Genomic DNA, 21,365 nt, shown 5'->3' with positions numbered 1-21,365 from the left:
GGACCCCTGAGAGAAAAATGCGAATTGTGCCCTGTAGGTCAGGTATCCAGGTTCAAATACAGGGTGTGTCCTGGCAGGATCCAAGAATTTTCTACAGAACTAGGCTCACTCGACCTCTCCTGCTGGGAAAATGTGATGGAACAGACATTGGACGTTGGTTTGCCCCTGCCTATTGTCACAGACTCAAGGAGAAAGTGCCCCTGAAAGATGACCTCCAAGCAAGCACTTTTCAAGCAGTGTGTGACTCTCAGTTCACAGAATGCAGGGAAAGATATCTTCCTTCAAGGAAAGAAAGGCATCAAAAGAGAGTGTATTCTCAACCCTCTATCTTTCAGGAACTGTTTAGCTTCCCAGATGGGAGGACTCCAGTACTGCTCAGAGGAACTAAATTGGAGAGTCAAGGCCATGTGTCTCCCTGCACTTTCCAAGCCTTGCAAAGCCATTCCTAGGTTATACCGGTACTGCACATGAGGAAGCAGGCTGCGAGAGTGTGTCCAAGAGGGCTAGGTCCCTCACTATACTCACTTCTGTGAGGTGACATTCCATTGTAAAAAGGCCCACAGCTGGGAGTTGCAATTCACCCACTTGCTTCAGAAATCAAAAAGGATGGAGCAAATCTAGCTCTCTCAGAATCAAGAAAAGAGCAATTGGATGGATTTTCAAGCTGTTGCTAGGCCACACTGCTTTAAGGCCCACAGAGAGCAACACGAATTGTGCCCCCTTCTTCTGGTATCCTAGTTCACAAACAGGGTGCGTCCCCAAAAGATCCAAGAATTTTCCAGACAGACTTACACTCACTAGAGCTCTCCTACAGAGAAAACTGGATGGAACAGACATTTAGATATTGCTTTGCCTTTCCCAGTGAGTGTGGGACCCCTCTGTTTGGCTACAGCCCCAAGTGGAAATTACCATTGAAAACTCATGTCTAAGCAAGCAGTTTTCAAGCACTGTGTGACTCTCAGTTCGCAGGATACTGGGAAACCTATATTTCTTCAAGGAAGGAAAGGCATCCAGAGAGTGTGTGTTCAAACCTCTCTCTTGCAGGAACTCTTTAGCTCCTAAGACATGAACCCTCCAGTTCTGCTCAGAGGACCTAAATTCGAGAGTCTGTGCCGTGTGTCTCAGTGCATTTTCCCACCTTTCAAACACATATCTAGGTGATACTGGTACTGCCCTGAGGAAGCAGACTGCGGGAATATGTCTCAGAGTGCTGGGTTCCTTACTGTGGTCACCTCTATGAGGTGACATTCCACTGTAAATAGGCCCAAAGATAGGAGTTGCGAGCCTCCCATGTGCTTCAGAAACCCCAGGGGTGGAACAAAGTTAGCTCTGTCAAAAGTAAGAAAATGGTAATTGGACGGATTTTCAAGATGTGGATAGGTCACACAGCTTTAGGGCCACCCGAGAAAAATATGCAAATTTGAACCTGGGTGTCCAGATTAACACACAGGGTGTTTCCCCACATGATCCAAGAATGTTTCAGACAGACCTAGGTTCACTGGAGCTCTCCTGCAGGGGAAATATACATCCAGAGTCTCCAGTGTGAACCCTCCAAAATCTATACCTGGTGTCACAAATCCACAGCCTCCAGGATGACCCTACCCTCACGATCCTGTACCTGGGGTCACAAGTCCACTATTTCCATGTCGAGTCCACCTCCAAGAACTTGAACTTTTGGTCACATGTCCAGAGTCTTCAGGGTGACCCCACCTCGCAGAAGCTACCGGTGTGAAGCATCCACAGTTTTAAGGATGGACCCAATTCCCAGAACCTGTACCTGGGGTCACACTTCCATAGTCTAAGGGTTACCCCACCTCCCCCACATTGAACCCGGTTTCCCATGTCCCTGTTAGCCAGGGTTACCCTGCCATGACCCTGTAATGGGGATCACATGTCCACAGTCTGCTGTGTGTTGTCACTTCCCAGACCCTTCACCTGGAGTCACAATCACAGTTTCCAGGTTACTCCCTTGCAGACCCTGCACCTGGAGTCACTTATCCACAGTCTCCAGGGTGACTCATCCAAAACCCCACACTGGGGTTCACATGACCACAGTCTCCAGGGTGACCCAAGCACCCAGATCCTGCACCCAGGGTCACATATCCACAGGCTCCAGGGTGTACCTCTTGCAGACCCTGCACCTGGGGTCACATATCTACAGCCTCCAGTGTGATCCCAATCCCCAGACCTGGTCTGGGTGAGAAATATCCATAGTCTCCAGAGTCACACCTTGGGTCACATAGCCATAGTCAACAGGGTGAACTCACCTCCCAGAGCCTGTACATGGTGTCAAATGTGCACATTCTCCAGGGTTGCCACCATTCCAACATGCTGTACCTGGGTCAAAAGCCCACAATCTCAAGGGTGACCCCCTCTCAGACTCTGTTCCTGGGGTCACATGTCCAGAATCTCCAGAATGATCTACCTCCAAGATGAAGCACCTGATGTCACATGTCAACAGTCTCCAAGGTGACCCCGTCCGCAGAATCTGCACCTGTGGTTACATTTCTCCAGTCTCCAGGATGACCCCCAATCTCAGTATTTGTATTATGTGTCACATGTACATATTCACCAGGGTAACCACTGCAGGCCCTTTTTCTGACATAACATTTCCACAGACTCCTGAAGAACTCCCTTCCCAGACTGTGAATCTGGGATCCTACCTCCAGGGTCTCGAGGGTGATGCCCTTCCCTGTCCCTTCACCTGGTGTCAAACATCCACAGTCTCCATGGTAACATCCACACCAAAGTGTGATATTGGGGACACAGATCCATAGTCTTCTGGGTCACAACCCCTCCCAGATCATGCACCTGGTCTCACACATCCTCAGTCTCCAGGTTGACACCCCTCCCAGACACTGCAGCTGGGGTTACACGTCCACAGTCTCCAAGGTGAACCCACCTCACTGACTATTGTACCTCTGGTCACATGGCCTCAGTCTCCAGGGTGACACCATATCTCAGACACTGTACTTGGGGTTAGATATCAATGGTGGCCAGGATGACACCTCTCCCCAGACCCTGTACCTGGGTCGCGTTGGCACAGTCTCCAGGGCGATGCTAAATTCCCAACCCTGTATCTGGGGTCACAGGTCGCAGTCACCAGGCTTTCCCCACCCTCAAGAGCCTTTACCTGGGGTCACACATCCACAGTTTCCAGGGTGAGTCCCTCCCAGACCCTTCACCTGGCATCCTATATCCATCGTCTCCTGTGTGATATCACTTCCCAAACTCTATACCTGTGGTCACAGATCCACAGTCTTCATGGTGATCCCCTTCCCATATCCTATAATTTGGATCCCATGTCCTCAGTTTCCAGTGTGACACCAACTCTCATACCCTGTACTTTGGTGACTTGTCCACAGTTTCCAGGATGACCCAAACAGTGCATGTGGAGTCACATGTCCACATTCTGCAAAGTGACCCCATTCCCTATCCCTGCACCTTAGTCACACAGCCACAGTCTCCAGAATGACCTCACTCCAGACCCTGCACATAGGGTCACACCTCCACCTTCTCCATATTGACCCCCTCCTTGAATTTCTATCAGATTTCACACATGCACCATCTCCACAGTGACCACCACCAGATCCTGTACCTGTAGTCAGGGTCTACAGTCTGCAGGGTGAGACCATTTTGTACCCTAAACCTTGGTTCACCTAGCCAGTCTCCAGGGTCATCCCTGCCATACCTGCACCTGGGGTCACATGTCCATACTCTCCATGGTGACTTACCCCAGGCCCTGTGCTGCTGCTGCTGCTGCTGCTAAGTCATGCCAGTCGTGTCCAACTCTGCGACCCCATAGATGGTGGCCTACCAGGCTCCCCCATCCCTTGGATTCTCCAGGCAAGAACACTGGAGTGGGTTGCCATTTCCTTCTCCAAAGCATGAGAGTGAAAAGTGAAAGTGAAGTCACTCAGTCTTGTCCGACTCTTAGCGACCCCATAGACTGCAGCCTACCAGGCTCCTCCACCCATGGGATTTTCCAGGCAAGAGTACTGGAGTGGGTTGACCACTCCAGTACCTAGTGTCATATATCCGCCCAGACGCTGTACGTAGTGTCATATATCCACAGTTTCCTGGCTTACCCCACTTCCCATATCATGCACCTGGGATCACACGCTAACAGTCTGCAGGGTGACCCTGATCCCATTCCTGTACCTTGTGTCACAAGTCCACAGCCACCAGGATGGCCCCACCCTCAAGATCTCATACCTGGGGTCACATTCCTGTCTCCAGTGTGATCCCACCTCCCAGAAACTTTACCTGGGGATAAACGTCCACAGTTTTCAGGATGGTCCCAACTCCCTGAAACTGTACCTGGAGTCACTCTTCCATAGACATTGAGCCTGTTCCGTGCCCCTGGTCCACAGGGTTACACCCTCCAAGACCCTGTAATGTGGTTTTCATGTCCACAGTCTCCTGTGTGTCATCACTTCCCAGAACCTTCACCTGCAGGCACACAAACAGAGGTTCTAGGTTGACTCCCTCATAGACCCTGCACTTGGAGCCACATACCCACAGTCTCACAGGTGACTCATCCAAATCCCTGTACCAGGGCTCACATAACCACAGTCTTCCAGATGCTGGACTATTGACCCCAGCACCCAGCGTCACATGTCCACAGATTCTATCATGACCCCACATTCCAGACACTGTACCTTGGGACACATACCCACAGTCTCTAGGGTGAACACCCTCCTGGACACTGTACATGGTGTCACATGGGCACATTCACCAACTCCCAAACCCTGTACCTAGGGTCACAGGTAGATAGTCTCAGGTTGACCCCACTCACCAGAACTTGCACCTGGGTTCATATGTCCACAGTGCCCAGGGTAACACCAACTGTCAAACAATTGTACTGGGTTCAAACACCCACTGGTTCTAGAGTGACACCAATTCCAATCCCGTGAACCTAGGGTCACACATCCATGGTCTCCTGGGTGGCAACGCCTCCCAGATCATGTACCAGGTCTCACACCTCCGCAGTCTCCAGAGTGACTACACCTCACAGAATATTGTAATTCTGGTCACATTGCCCCAGTCTCCAGGGTGACCCCGTATCTCTAACCCTGTACCTGGGGTTACATGTACATGGTGGCCAGGAAGACATGCCTCTCCAGACTCAGTACACGGGATCACATTGGCACAGTCGCCAGGGTGACCCCAAATTCCCCACCCTGTACCTGGGGTCACATGTCCAGAGTCTCCTGGATTTACCCACATTCAAGGGCTAGTAATTGGGATCACATGTCCACAGTCTCGAGGCTTTCCCCACCCACAAGTGCCTGTACCTGGGGTCACACATCAACTGACTCCAGGGTGACTCCCTCCCAGACCGTTCACCTGGCATCCCATGTCCCCAGACTTTTCTGTGATGTCATTTCCCAGACTCTGCACATGTGCTAACAGATTCACAGGCTCCGTGGTGATCCCCTTCCTGGTCTCTGTAACTTGGGTCACATGTTCTCAGTATTCGGTGTGACCCCACCTCTCATACCCTATACCTTTGGTGACTTGGCCACAGATTCCAGGGTAACCCTCCCCTGCCAGACCCTGTGCTTATTTACACACATCCACAATCTCCAGGATGTTCGCCCTCCCATACCCTGCACCTGGAGTCACATGTCAACAGTTTCCAGCGTGAACCACCCTTCACCCACTGCACCTGGGCTCACATATTCACATCGTGCAGGGTGACACCCCTTCCAGACCATTTCCCTGCCATTAAATGCCTGCAGTCCCCAGAGTGACTCCGTACCTCCCAGACACTGTACCTGAGGTCACATATACAGAGTTTCCTGGGTCACTCCCATCCCAGACCCTATACCTGGGTTCAGATATCCTAGTGTCTTGGGGGACCCAGTTCAGACCTTGCATCTAGGGTCAAATGCCCAGTATCCAGGATGACTTGCCTCCCCAATCAGTGCATCTGGGGTCACATGTCCACAATCTTCAAAGTGACCCCATCCCCTAACCCTGCACCTTACTCACACATCCACAGTCTCCAGAGTGACCACATACCAGTACCTACACCTAAGGTCACATGTCCACTGTCTCACAGGTGACCTCTTCCCTGAACTTGTTCCAGATTTCACACGATCACCATTGCCACAGTGACCACCAACAGATCCTGAACCTGTGGTCACAGTTCAACAGTCTGCCTGATGAGACCCATTTTGTGCCCTGAACCTTGTGAACCTGCACCTGGGATCACAAGTCCATATTCTCCATGGTGTCATCCCCCAGACCCTGTACCTAGTGTCATATATACAGTCTCCTGGGCTTCCCCACTTCCCATACCATGCACCTGGGATCACACATCCACAGTATCCAGGGTGATCCCCCTCCTAAACCTGTACCTGGTGTCACAAGTCGACAGACTCCAGGATGACCCTACCATTAAGATCCTGTACCTAGGGTCACAAGTCCACTGTTTCCAGTGTGAGCCCCCCTCCCAGACTCTACACTTGGGGTCACTTGTCGAGAGTCTCCAGGGTGACCCCACCTCCCAGAAACTGTACCTAGGGTGAAACATCCACAGTCACTCAGGTTGGCCCCAACTCCCAGAACCTGTACCTGGGGTCCCACTTCCGTAGTCTCAGGGTTACCATACGCCCAGACATTTAACATGGTGTCCCATGATCTTGGATGCCAGGGTTACCCCCTCCAAGACCCTGTAATGGGGTCACATGTTCACGGTCTCCAGAGTGTCATCACTTCCCAGACCCTCCACCTGGAGTCACACAAAGACAGGTTCCAAGGTGACTCCCTCGCAGGCCCTGCACCTGGAGTCACATATTCACAATCTCACCTTGGGGGATCCCATTCAGACCCTGGATCTAGGGTCACGTATCCAGTCTCCAAGATGATTTGCCTCCCAAATGGTGCATCTGGGGTCACATGACCACAATCTCCAAAGTGAATGCATCCCCTAACCCTGCACCTAAGTCACACGGCTAATAGTTTCCAGAGTGACCTCAACCCAGACCCTGAAACGAGGGTCACATGTACACAGTTTTGGAGGGTGACCCCCTCCGTGAACTTGTACTAGGTTTCATATGTCCACCATCGCCAGAGTGACTACCACCAGATCCTGTACCTGTGGTCATAGATCCACAGTCTGCAGGGTGAAACCCTTTTCCTACCCTGAACTTTGGGTCACACGACCACAGTCTCCAGGGTGACCCCACCCAAACCTGCACCTGGGGTCACATGTCCACACTTTCCATGGTGACATACCTGAGACCCGGTACCTACTGTCATATATCCACAATCTCCTGGGTTGCCGCACTTCCCATACCATACACCTGTGATCACATGTCCACAGTCTCGAGGGTGGCCCCCTGTATAACCTGTACCTGCTGTCACAAGTCCACAGCCTCCAGGTGACCCCACCCTCAAGATCCTGTACCTAGAGTCACAAGTCCACTTTTTCCATGGTGAGTCTACCTCCCAGACCCTGCATTTGGGGTCACATGTCCAGATTCTTCAGGGTGACCCCACCTCCCAGAAACCATACCTCGGGTGAAATGTCCACCATTTTCAGGATGGCACCAACTCCCAGAACCTGTACCTGGGGCCACACTTCCATACTCTCAGGGTATCCCCACCTTCCAGACATATAACCTTGTGTCCCATGACCCTGGCCACAAGGGTTACCCCCTCCAAGACCCTGTAATAGGTGTCACATGTCCACAGCCTCCTGTTTGTCAAAACTTTGTAGACCTCACCTGGAGTCACACAAACACAGGTTCCATGGTGACTCCCTCGCAGACCCTGCACCTGGAATCACATATTCACAGGCTCCAGGGTGACCCCCTCGGAAATCCTGTACCTGAGATCACATATCTACAGTCTCCAGGATGAATCCCATCCCCACACACTGTCTGAGCAGAATCATCCAGTCTCCCATGAGACCCCAATGTCAAGAACTTATCCCTTGTGCTAGAAGTCCACATTCTCCAGGGTGACATTATCTCCCACACCCTGCACTTTGGGAAACATATTCACAGTCTCCAAGGTGACCTTACATCCCAGACCCTTTACCTGGGGTCACATGTGCAAATTATCCAGGATTCCCGCCACTCCAACACCCTGCACCTGGGTCAAAAGCCCACAGTCTCAAGGGTGACCCCCTATCTGACCATGTTCCTGGGCTACATGGCCAGAATCTCCAGGATGATCTTGAAAGGTATTGCTGAACCACACAAAGACATCGGAATTCTTGGCCTCCAGAGGAGAAGAATTCAATTCGGGGCCAGAGACGAGGCTTCATTGCTTAGAGCTTTTGTGTAATAAAGTTGTATTAAAGTATAAAGGAGATAGAGAAAGCTTCTGACATAGGCATCAGAAGGGGGCAGAAAGAGTAGCCCCTTGCAAGTGTTAGCAATGGAATTATATGGCTCAGATGGTAAAGCATCTGTCTGCAATGCTGGAGACCCAGGTTAGATCCCTGGGTCAGGAAGATCTCCTGGAGAAGGAAATGGCCACGCACTCCAGTACATTTGCCTGGAAAATCCCATGGACAGAGGAGCCTGGTAGGCTACAGTCCATGGGGCCACAAAGAGTTGGACAAGACTGAGCAACTTTACTTTACTTTTAATTAGTCATTCAGATCAGTTCGGTTCCGTTCAGTCGCTCAGTCATGTTTGACTCTTTGGGACCCCATGAATCACAGCACGCCAAGCCTCCCTGTCAGTCACCAACTCCTGGAGTTTACTCGAACTCATGTACATCGAGTTGGTGATGCCATCCAGCCATCTCATCCTCTGTCATCCCCTTTTCCTCCTGTCCCCAATCCATCACAGCATCAGGGTCTTTTCCAATGAGTCAGCTCTTCACACCAGGTGGCCAAATTATTGGAGTTTCAGCTTCAGAATCAGTCGTTCCAATGAACACCCAGGACTGATCTCCTTTAGGATGTACTGGTTGGATGTCGTTGCAGTCCAAGGGACTCTCAAGAGTCTTCTCCAACACCACAGTTCAAAAGCATAAACTCTTCGGTGCTCAACTTTCTCCACAGTCCAACACTTACATCCATACATGACCACTGGAAAAACCATAGCCTTGACCAGATGGGCCTTTGTTGGCAAAGTAGTGTCTCTGCTTTTTAATATGCTATCTAGGTTAGTCATAACTTTCCTTCCAAGGAGTAATTTTCTTTTAATTTCATGGCTGCAATCACCATCTGCAGTGATTTTTGGAGCCCATAAAGATAAAGTCTGACACTGCTTCCACTGTTTCCCCATCGATTTCCCATGGAGTGATGGGACCTGATGCCATGATATTAGTTTTCTGAATGTTGAGCTTTAAGACAACTTTTTCACTCTCCTCTTTCACTTTCATCAAGAGGCTTTTTAGTTCCTCTTCACTTTCTGCCATAAGGGTGGTGTCATCTGCATGTCTGAGGTTATTGATATTTCTCCTGGCAATCTTAATTCCAGCTTGTGCTTCTTCCAGCCCAGCATTTCTCATGAGGTACTCGGCATATAAGTTAAATAAGCAGGGTGACAACGTACAGCCTTGACGTACTCCTTTTCCTATGTGGAACCAGTCTGTTGTTCCATGTCCAGTTCTAACTGTTGCTTCCTGAACTGCATACAGGTTTCTCAAGAGGCAGGTCAGGTGGTCTGGAGTCCCATCTCCTTCAGAATTTTCCACAGTTAATTGTGATCCACACAGTTGAAGGCTTTGACGTAGTCAATAAAGCAGAAATAGATGTTTTTTTCTGGAACTCTGTTGCTTTTTCGATGATCCAGCAGATATTGACAATTTGATCTCTGGTTCCTCTGCCTTTTCTAAAACCAGCTTGAACATATGGAAGTTCACAGTTCTCGTATTGCTGAAGCCTGGCTTGGAGAATTTTGAGCATTACTTTACTAGCGTGTGAGATGAGCATAATTGTGTGGTATTTTGAGCATTCTTTGGGATTGCCTTTCTTTGGAATTGGAATGAAAACTGACCTTTTCCAGTCTTGTGGCCACTGCTGAGTTTTCCAAATTTGCTGGCATTATGAGTGCAGCACTTTCACAACATCATCTTTCAGTATTTGAAATACTTCAACTGGAATTCCATCACCTCCACTAGCTTTGTTCTTAGTGGTGCTTCCTAATTCCCACTTGACTTCACACTCCAGGATGTCTGGCTCTAGTTGAGTGACCACACCATTGTGATTATCTGGGTCATGAAGATCATTTTGTACGGTTCTTCTGTGTATTTTTGCCACCTCTTCTTAATAGCTTCTGCTTCTGCTAGGTCCATAGCATTTCTATCCTTTATCGAACCCATTTTTGCATGAAATGTTCCCTTGATATCTCTAATTTTCTTGAAGAGATCTCCAGTCTTTCGCATTCTGTTCTTTTCCTCTATTTCTTTGCATTGATCTCTGAGGATGGCTTTCTTATCTCTCCTTGCTATCCTTTGGAACTCTGCATTCAAATGGGAATATGTTTCCTTTTCTCCTTTGCTTTTTGCTTCTCTTCTTTTCACAGCTATTTGTAAGGCCTCCTCAGACAACCATTTTGCCTTTTTGCATTTCTATTCCATGGGGATAGTCTTGATCCCTGTCTCCTGTACAATGTCACAAACCTCCACCCACAGTTCATCAGGCACTCTGTCTATTGGATCGAGTCCCTTAAATCTATTTCTCACTTCCACTGTATATTCATAAGGGATTTGATTTAGGTCATACTTGAATGGTCTAGTGGTTTTCCCCACTTTCTTCAATTTAAGTCAGAATTTGGCAATAAGGAGTTCATGATCTGAGCCACAGTCCATTCCCAGTCTTGTTTTTGCTGACTCTATAAAGCTTTTCCATCTTTGGTTGCAAAGAATATAATCAATTTGATTTTAGTGTGGACCATCTGGTGGTATCCATGTGTAGACTCTTCTCTTGTATTGTTGGAAGAGGACATTTGCTATGACCAGTGTGTTCTCTTGGCAAAACTCTATTAGCCTTTGTCCTGCTTCATTCTGTACTCTAAGGCCAAATTTGCCCTTGAGTTACTCCAGGTGTTTCTTGACTTCTTACTTTTTCATCCCAGTCCCCTATAATGAAAAGGACGTCTTTTTTGGATGTTAGTTCTAAAAGGTTTTGTAGGTCTGCATAGAACTGTTCAACTTCAGCTTCTGCAGCATTACTGGTTGGGGTATAGGCTTGGATTACCGTGATATTGAATGGTTTGCCTTGGAAACGAACAGAGATCATTCTGTCATTTTTGAGATTGCATCCAAGTACTGCATTTCAGACTCTTTTGTTGACCATGATGGCTATCCGTTTCTTCTAAGTGATTCTGGCCCACAGTAGTAGATATAATGGTCATCTGAGTTAAATTCACCCATTCTAGTCCATTTTAGTTCACTGGTTCCTAGAATGTCAACATTCACTCTTGCCACCTCCTGTTTGACCACTTCCAATTTGCCTTGATTCATGGACCTAACATTCCAGATTCCTATGCAATATCGCTCTTTACAGCTTCGGACCTTGCTTCTATCACCAGTCACATGCACAACTGAGTATTGTTTTTGCTTTGGCTCTATCCCTTCATTCTTTCTGGAGTTATTTCTCCACTGAACTCCAGCAGCATATTGGGCACCTACTGACCTGGGGAGTTCCTCTTTCAGTATCCTATCATTTTGCCTTTTCATACTGTTCATGGGGTTCTCGAGGCAAGAATATTGAAGTGTTTTGCCCTTCCCTTCTCCAGTGGACCACATTCTGTCAGACCTCTCCACCATGACCCTTCCGTCTTGGGTGGCCCCACACAGCATGGCTTAGTTTCATTGAGTTAGACAAGACTGTGGTCCGTGTAATCAGATTGGCTAGTTTCCAGTGATTATGGTTTCAGTGTGTCTGCCCTTTGATGCTCTCTTGCAACACGTCCAAGATAATTAGTTATTACAATGAATCAAAAGAATGTCTGGAGGTTGTAAAGACCTTGCTAGACCTATTCCCATAATTTACACCTTAAGATAACAGGACTAGCCCAAAGTTTTTTTTCCAGAGACTGTCCTCAAGCAGGATACATTATTGCTATATAATCCTAAGGAATATAGAGGGACAAAAAATGTTTGTCCTTTCTTCCTCCTTGAGAATTCCAGACCCCTCTCTCCTTGGGGACCCCTGGATTTCTTATCAATCTGCCGAGGAATTGACTTTCTCATTTCCCCCTTTTGTTTAAGGAGGATTATGTTGCCAAGGGAAGGTGCATTGTTTTCGTTTCATAAATACATCCTGCTGTCTAGGGGAGTGGTCCCTAAATTGTTAAGGCAACATATTCTCCTAACCCTAATAATGAGGGTCTCTGATCCAGGGGCCCCAAGTAATAGTTGGAGGAGGCTGTGGCACTCATAGGAGCTTGGACAACCATTTGTAACTTAAAAGCTTTTAGACGGTTAGAAAACCCCATTATACAGTTACAGATGTAAGGCAAAATGTCATTAAACCAAGTTAAAATCAAAATGAAAAGTCACATTATGCCCATAGTTACATCAGTCCATCTTAGTGTTCTTTAGATGTCATCAGTTTAAGAAGAGGCATCACATGTGATTGTTGTTGAAGGTATTTGCAGACTTGGAGAAAGTCCTTTCCTTGAAGTGGAGATGTCCACCACGAGAAGCCTCCCACTGATGAAGAGGGGAGCTCTGCACAGACCCAGAAGTTAGACTGATTGTGAAATGCTGCGTAGGAGTGAGCCCAAGCATTGTCTTGAGGTTCAAACGGCAGACTCAGGATTTTTGGAGTCAGCATAAGTAGACTTAGATAGATTATCACGCCCATCTGAAAAGTACAAAGCCAGAGCATAGAAAGTAAAGACATAAAATGAAGTCACTTAGTTCTGGTCAGGGTGCCACTTCTTAACTCGAGTGTGATGTACCCACAAATCAATTCCTGGCACTTTGACAGCTGTGGGAGAAGAAAGAATAACCTGGTAAGGGCCTTCCCAGAGGGGCTCAAGGGATGGGCCCCCAGACCCCAATGTTTTTATGAGGACCTCGGTTCCTGGCTCAAATAGAGGCTTGCTTGACTCAAGCTGGGTCAGGAGTCAACTCCCAGAGTTCTGTTAATGCCTGCTGAAAAGCTGAGAGCTGAGTTACATAATTAGTAAAGTCCAAGGCTCAGGGTCTATAACAATGTCTATGCATAAGAAAGGCTTTCCACAAATACATTCAAAAGGAAACAGTCCCTCCTCATTAAAACTATGAGTAGGACTTTAAACCAATTGTCCTGTGTCTCGAGTTGATTTATGCAGATGCCTTTTGATAATGTCATTAGCTTTTTCATGTTCCCTGAGGATTGGGGTTTACAGGAACAGTGTAAGTGATATTTTATTCCTAGAGCTTTAGACACCCCCTGAGTTACAGCACCTTCAAAGGCAGAACCATTGTCACTCTGAAAGCTCTGTGGCAATCCAACCTGGGGATAATTTCATGGATTAAAATCTTTATAACCTCCTTATCTTTATAACCTCTTGACGTGAGATGCGGCCCGAATCCCCTGCATTGTGTGCAGAGCAATTCCGTGTTCCACATCAAACACGAAAGGAGCCTTGACTTACTTGATGGAACTCCAGAGAGTCCCCAAGAACACTGTCACAAGCCTAGAGGGACCCTGCGGTCACTGCAGCACCAAGAAAGGGCTCTGTGTACCTCAAATCAACTCGAGGTGAAAGCTGCTTCCCTGACTTTGACACAAGAGGAATGCCAACTTTCTACAAGCCCCTCAAGAGGAGGCTTCTCTCACCTATAGGTATGTGAGAGGGACCCTGAGTTTGCTGCCTCAAGTGGAATGGACACCGAGATGCCCTGACTCAAAATAAGGCCGGATTTCCCTGCAGTGACTTGAATGCAGGCTCGTTTTTCATCTCAAAAGATGAAGGGATGTCTGAATCCCCTGTGGAGACCCTAGAGAAAATCCTAGTTCCACGCCTCATCTTGTCAGGAGGCCTCACACCCCTTTGACAAGTCGAGAGGAACGTGGAGTTCAATGCTCCCAAAGGGGCAAAGCCTGACTCCTCTTGAAAATTGATAGGAATCCCAATATAGATGTGGCAACTGGAAAGGGACACTCGGTCTCCCGCTTCACATCGAGAGGCGTCCCTTTTGCCCTGCCACGCCTCAAGGAAATCACGAGCTGTCCCTCGTAACTAGACAGGAGTCCTGATGTCACTGAACAAACACGAGTTTTGAAGGGCCATCCCCGTCGTAACTCGAGAATATACCCTAGGTTCCCGCCACAACTCTAGAAAACCATGAGACTTCCCCCTCTCTGCCAGATCATGCCCGATTCCACTGCATTTTGTGCAGAGCAATTCCAGGTTCCACATAAAACATGAAAGGAGCCTTGACTTCCTTGATGGAACACCATAGAGTCCCCAAGAACACTGTCACAAGTCTAGAGAGACCCTGAGGTCACCACAGCAACATGGAAGAGCTCCGTGTACCCCAAATCAACTCGAGATGAGGCCTGATTCCCTTGCATTGGCTCCTGAGCAATCCCACATTCCCCATCAAGGACAACAAGTGGCTTCACTTCCTATAGGCAACTCCAGAGATTCCCCGAGAACCCCGTCCCAAGTCTAGAGGAACACCAAGTTCAACACAGCAACTCGAGAAAAGCTCCGTGTAGCCGAAATCATCTTGAGATCAGAGTGGATTCCCTGGCATCGACTCAAGGGGAATGCCAACGTTCCACAAGCATCTCAAGAGGAGTCTTCTCTCAGCTATAGGTATGTGAGACGGACCCTGAGTTTGCTGTCTCAAGTGGAATGGACACCGAGATGCCGTGATGCGAAAAAATGCCGGATTTCCCTGCAGTGACTTGAATGCAGGCTCGTCTTTCATCTCTCAAGATGAAGGGATGTCTGAATCCCCTGTGGAGACCCTAGAGAAAGCCCTAGTTCCCCACCTCATCTCACCAGGAGGCCTCACATCCCTTTGACAGCTCAAGAGGAGCGCGTGTTCAAGGCATCGAAAGGAGACGACGCCTGACTCAACTTGAAAATTGATAGGAATCCCAATATCCCTGTGGCAACTGGGAAGGGAGCCTGGGTCTCCCATCTCACCTCGAGAGGCATCCCTATTGCCCTGCCAAGCCTCGAGGAGAATCCCGAGGTATCGCTGGCAACTAGACAGGAGTCCTGAAGTTGCTGAAACAACACCAGTTTTGAGGGCCATCCCCACTGTAACATGAGAACATACCCCAGATTCCTGCTGCAACTCAAGGAAAACCATGAGACTTCCCCGTCGCCGCGATTGCAATGCTGCGTGCAGAGCATGTCCGTGTTCCTCATCAACACGAAAGGAGCCTTGACTTCCTTGATGGACCTCCGGAAAGTTCCCAAGAACACTGTCACAAGTCTAGCGGGACCCTGAGGTCCCCGCAGCAACACGAAAGAGCTCTGTGTACCCTAAATCACCTCGAGATGAGGCCCGATTCCACTGCATTGCATGCAGACCACATCTGTGTTCCCCATCAAACATGAAAGGAGCCTTGACTTCCTAGATGAAATTCCACATAGTCCTCAAGAAGACTGTCACAAGTCTAGAGATGCAACACGAGATGCAACACGAAAGGGCTCTGTGTACTCCAAATCAACTCGAGATGAGGCCCGATTCCCCTGCAATGTCTCCAGAGCCATCCCACATTACCCATAATACACGACAAGGGGCTTACTTCCTTTAGGCAACTCCAGTTTCCCTGAGAATACCGTCTCAAGTCTAAAGGAACACCAAGTTCAACATGCCGTGTTTTTTCATGGTAGATATTTTGCTTTTCTTGGCTAAGATGTTGCCAAGTGAAAGGCATTTTTATAGAAATAACAGCAAGCCACAAGGAGAAAATCTTGAACATAGAAATGAAGACAGAAAGGAAACTTCTAGGAGAGAGTAGACCAGGCAGTAGCTTCAATAGCAGTTCTCTTCTCCCTGACATCCTTTTATCTCTTCCCTCTTAGGAAAAGGGCATATTCACCAGGGATTTGGTCACATTCTCCTTTCCACATGAGGAGTACGAAGGAGGTCTGGCACTCTATTCTTATCATGATTCTTTTTTTTGTTTTTTTTGCAGGAAGAAGATTCCTCACACACAGTGGAACCACCCTTCTGTCAGATAGAGAAGGCTCTCTGCCTCCAGGGTTCTGCCAAACCATCCACAAGAGCAGTCAGTCGGTCATTTCCTCCCAAGCATGGCTTTCAATAAACTAACAAAACAAAACAAAAACAGAAAAACACAAAAAGCAACAAACTGATGCTGTTGTCTCCTAGATTATATCAGTATTACCATGGGAGTGCTGCACGTATGGAAGTCAGAAGCTGGAAGAAATTATTTGAGGAGCTTTAACATCTACAGTTTTTCCAGTGGTCATGTATGGATGTGAGAGTTGGACTGTGAAGAAAGCTGAGTGCCAAAAAATTGATGCTTTTGAACTGTGGTGTTGGAGAAGACTCTTGAGAGTCCCTTGGACTGCAAGGAGATCCAACCAGTCCGTCGTAAAGGAGATCAGGCCTGGGTGTTCATTGGAAGGACTGATGCTGAAGCTGAAACTCCAATACTTTGGCCACCTGATGCGAAGAGTTGACTCATTGGAAAAGACCCTGATGCTTGGAGGGATTGGGGGCAGGAGGAGAAGGGGACAACAGAGGATGAGATGGCTGTATGGCATCACCAACTCAATGGACATGAGTTTGAGTAAACTCCTGGAATTGGTGATGGACAGGGAGGCCTGGCATGCTGTGATTCATGGGGTCGCAAATAGTTGGACACAACTGAGCGACTGAACTGAACTGAACTGAACATCTAGGACACACTTGTTCTGTGGTCTGGTCTCCACTCAGTGAACCTTGGATATTGGAGTTGGTTGATTGTAGTAATGTCTGAATTTTTTCCCACCACCTGTATCCAGGCCTTTCATAGTGCCCCCCTGCCCTGACTTTTGGCACAGTCACGTGTCTTGATTTGGCCAAGGGAGCAGCCTGAAAAGTTCCTATATATTGGGGCTGGTCCTCTTGCTGGTCTTGCTGCTGCTGCCACCAAATGATCAAGCACAAGCTTGCTTCCTGGAGGAGATACCACATGATCAGAGATAAGCTACCCCACTCGAGCCATCATAGACTAGCCAGTTGCCAGTCAACTCTACAGCTGATCACAGATGTATGAGTGCCCAGCTGATATTAGCAGAATCTGGTCCCAAGCTGCAAGAACCACTCAGGCACAAGAGGCCTACACTGCAACTTCTCAAATTTAATCCAAAGTAATGTCTTTTTTTTCCCTTTTCCTTTTTGTTGTTGTTGTAGGCCACCTGGTTTTGAACTGTTTTGTTATGTAGCAAAAGTTAACTGACACAGATATTTCCCTAAGTGTTCTCCTAGAGCCCAGTGCCACTGGTGGGATCACATGGCTTGGATTTTAGGGACATTTTCTACTGCGCCAAGTGTAATGTGGGTGAACTGAGCTAGCAGGTGGGCTGTTACCAGTCATGCTCTGTGCTGTTCGGGAGCATAGGCTTTGGAGTCAAATTGGCATTGATTCGAATCATGGCATTATGTCAGTGTGGAAGTAACAGCTATAAAATCTCAATGGTATAAAAACATCAAAATCTCAGTGGCTTCACACCAGAAAGGTGTATTTCTCTCCTATGTCACTGCTTATCTATATATTTATATATTTGGTGCCCTATACATATGCGATGGTATTTCCCTGGTGGCTCAGATGGCAAAGAATCTGCCTGCAATGCAGGAGGTCAGGTTTGATCCCTGGGTCAGGAAGATCCCCTGGAGAAGGAAGTGGCAACCCACTCCAGTATTCATGCCTAGAGAACTCCATGGACAGAGGAGCCTGGTGGGCTACAGTCCATGGGATTGCAAAGAGTTGGACATGGTTGAACAACTAACACTCTTCACTCACATCTGTGATGATCTGCAGAGCTGGCTGGCTGCCAGGTCTAAGAGGGCTCAGTTGGGATGGTATCTTGTCCTCCAGCTGGCTAACTTGTGCATGATCACACTCATGTATATTCATGTAGAGATTCAGGGACCAAGGTTCCTTCCACCTAGTGTGTTCTCTGGGTCCTCCACTGGATCTTCTGCAACCAGCCAGGAGATGAGAAAAGAAAAAGAACATGGAGAATCTGGTGGGTTTAAGGGCCATGGCTGTAAATGCCAGAAGTTAACTCATTCCATTGCTAGAACTAGTCACATGGTTCCACCTAGATGTAAAGGGACTGGGAACATGATCCAGTAGAGTGCCAAGGAAAGAGAGAAGGTACATATTGGTGAGATACAGAAATCTGTCTCATTTAGCAATTCATTAACTAGGTAATTAGGCAAGTTACTTGATTTCTTTGATAGTTAAATAGTCCTGTGTGGATTGTACAATCATGTAGAAGTGACCTCATGCCAATCTGTCTTTTCATTCTGGTCTGTGTCCATTCATACTAGGAATTGAGGATGTTTAATGCCATATTGTTATGCTGTTTTTGAGAATCAGGCCCTATCTGGCATACCAAGGAAGAAGGATATGAATGGTTTTCCCTGGGTGCAGGAAATGAGTGGGTACATTTTTTGCAAGGAAATTTTTTTAAATTATAAAACCATCTGTGAGTTGGTCTTTTTTTTTTTATTATTGTCATATGCCAGTAAATAATAATAAAATATTCCTTCCTAAAAGAAAAACTGTTATCTAACTGTGGAAAATTCTGAAAGAGATGGGAATACCAGACCACCTGAACTGCCTCTTGAGAAATCTGTATGCAGATCAGGAAGCAACAGTTAGAACTGGACATGGAACAACAGACTGGTTCCAAATAGGAAAAGGAGTACATCAAGGCTGGATATTGTCACCCTGCTTATTTAACTTATAAACAGAGTACATCATGAGAAACACTGGGCTGGAGGAAGCACAAGCTGGAATCAAGATTGCCGGGAGAAATATCAATAACCTCAGATATGCAGATGACACCACCCTTATGGCAGAAAGCGAAGAGGAACTAAAGAGCCTCTTGATGAGAGTAAAAGAGGAGAGTGAAAAAGTTGGCTTAAAGCTCAACATTCAGAAGGCTAAGATCATGGCATCTGGTCCCATTACTTCATGGCAAATAGATGGGGAAATAGTGGAAACAGTGGCAGACTTAATTTTTTTGGGTTCCAAAACCACTGCAGATGGTTACTGTAGCCATGAAATTAAAAGACGCTTACTCCTTGGGAGGAAAGTTATGACCGACCTAGACAGCATATTAAAAAATAGAGACGACACTTTGCCAACAAAGGTCTGTTTAGTCAAAGCTATGGTTTTCCCAGTAGTCATGAATGGATGTGAGAGTTGGACTATAAAGAAAGCTGAGCACGGAAGAATTGATGCTTTTGAACTGTGGTGTTGGAGAAGACTCTTGAGAGTCCCTTGGACTGCAAGGAGATCCAACCAGTCCATCCTAAAGGAGATCAGTCCTGAATATTCATTGGAAGGACTGATGCTGAAGCTGAAACTCCAATACTTTGGCCACCTAATGTGAAGAACTGATTCATTTGAAAAGACCTTGATGCTGGGAAAGATTGAAGGCAGGAGGAGAGGGGGATGACAGAAGATAAACTGGTTGGATGGCATCACCAACTCAATGGAGATGAGTTTGAGGAAACTCTGGGAGTTGGTGATGGACAGCCTGGTGTGCTGCAGTCCATGGGGTCGCAAATAGTTGGACACGACTGAGCAACTGAACTGAACTGAAGACCTAAACAGTTACTGCAATACTATTGAGATTTAATTGTATTATGTAGCTAGAATGGGCCCTTAACATACAAGGGCCCAACTGCACACTTGAGGAGTACATTACAGAGGTATTTGGATTTCAGTTTCATTTGAGCATGTTTTCAAATAATCACCCTGGTCACTCTGTTTCAGTGTTTTATTTATTTATTTATTTAAATTGAGTAACTCACTTTAATTGGGGAATAACTACTTTACAATATTGTGATGGTTTTTACCATGCATCAACATGAATCAGCCACAGGTATTCATTTTTCCCCCTCCCCCATCCTGAACACCCTTCCCACCTTCCTCCCCACCCTCTCTCTCTGGTTGTCCCAAACCAGGCTTTGGATTCCCTGCTTCATGCATTGAATTTGCGCTGGTCATCTATTTTACATATGGTAATATACATGTTTCACTGCTATTTTTTTCAAATGATCAATGGGAGAAGGCAGGGTGGGATGTTTCATGTTCTAAACTTTTGAACACAAATAGAAAGCATGTGGCCACATAGAATGTTAGAACTAAAGGAACTCAGCTTCTGTTCCATCATCTTCACAAGCATTGTTTATTTTTGCTTTACAGCTTAAATGCAAGAATATCTAGTACCACAGGTGTTGGAGACACAATGTGATCCCAAAGGGAGCTTTTGTTGTTTTTCAGTTGCTAAGTCATGTCCAATTCTTTGTGGCCCCATGGACAGCAGCATGTCAGGCTTCCTGTCTTTCACTATCTCCAGGAGTTTGCTCAAACTCATGCCCATTGAGTCGATGATGCCATCCAACCATCTCATCCTCCGTCACCCTCTTCTCCTCCTGCCCTCAGTCTTTCCCAGCATCAGGGTCTTTTTCAGTGAGTTGGCTCTGCACATCAGGTGCCTGAAGTTATGGAGCTTCAGCTTCAACATCAGTCATTCCAATGAGTATTCAGAGTTGATTTCTTTTCGGATTGACTGGGTTGGTCTCCTTGCAGTTCAAGGGACTGTCAATTCTTTTCCATTTATGCTAAACCATTATGAACTTATTGGAAGCTCACTAAATTTACTTCCATATAGAATATAGTATCTACTTAAAGGATAAAGTGTTTTAGTCAGCATGGGCTGCTATAAAACATACCACATGCTGGCTGGCTTAAACAACAGACATTTGTTTCTCACAGTTCTGGAGGCTGGTAAGTCCAGGGTGAAGATGCTGGCCAGTTTGGTTCTCAGTAAGGGCTCTTTTCTTGGATTGCAAATGGCTGTCTTGTTGCTGTATCCTCACATGGTAGAGAAAGGAAACTCTGATGTCTACTCCTCTTCTTATAAGGGCACTAGTCCCACCATGGAGACTCCACCTTTATGAAATCATCTAAATTTAATCACATCCCCAAAGCCCCACCTCCTGATGCTATACCTTAGGGTTAGGGCTCCAAGAAATAAATTTGAGGTGGGACACAAACATTCAGTCCAAGACAATTGGTAATGAAATTGTACCACTTTGAAGATAATTTGAGGGAGAAGTCAGAAAATGATATACTCTGTGTTCAAATTTTGCTAGCTTAGCCACAGGCTGCTCCACAGAGATTTGGTCTTTGATATCTGCTCCTTGCTAGCACTCAGCCCTCCACTGTTTCCTGGATC

Source organism: Cervus elaphus, chromosome 13 (assembly GCF_910594005.1).
Source record: "Cervus elaphus chromosome 13, mCerEla1.1, whole genome shotgun sequence".
NCBI lineage: Eukaryota > Metazoa > Chordata > Mammalia > Artiodactyla > Cervidae > Cervus > Cervus elaphus.
Note: the sequence above shows the minus strand (reverse complement) of the source record.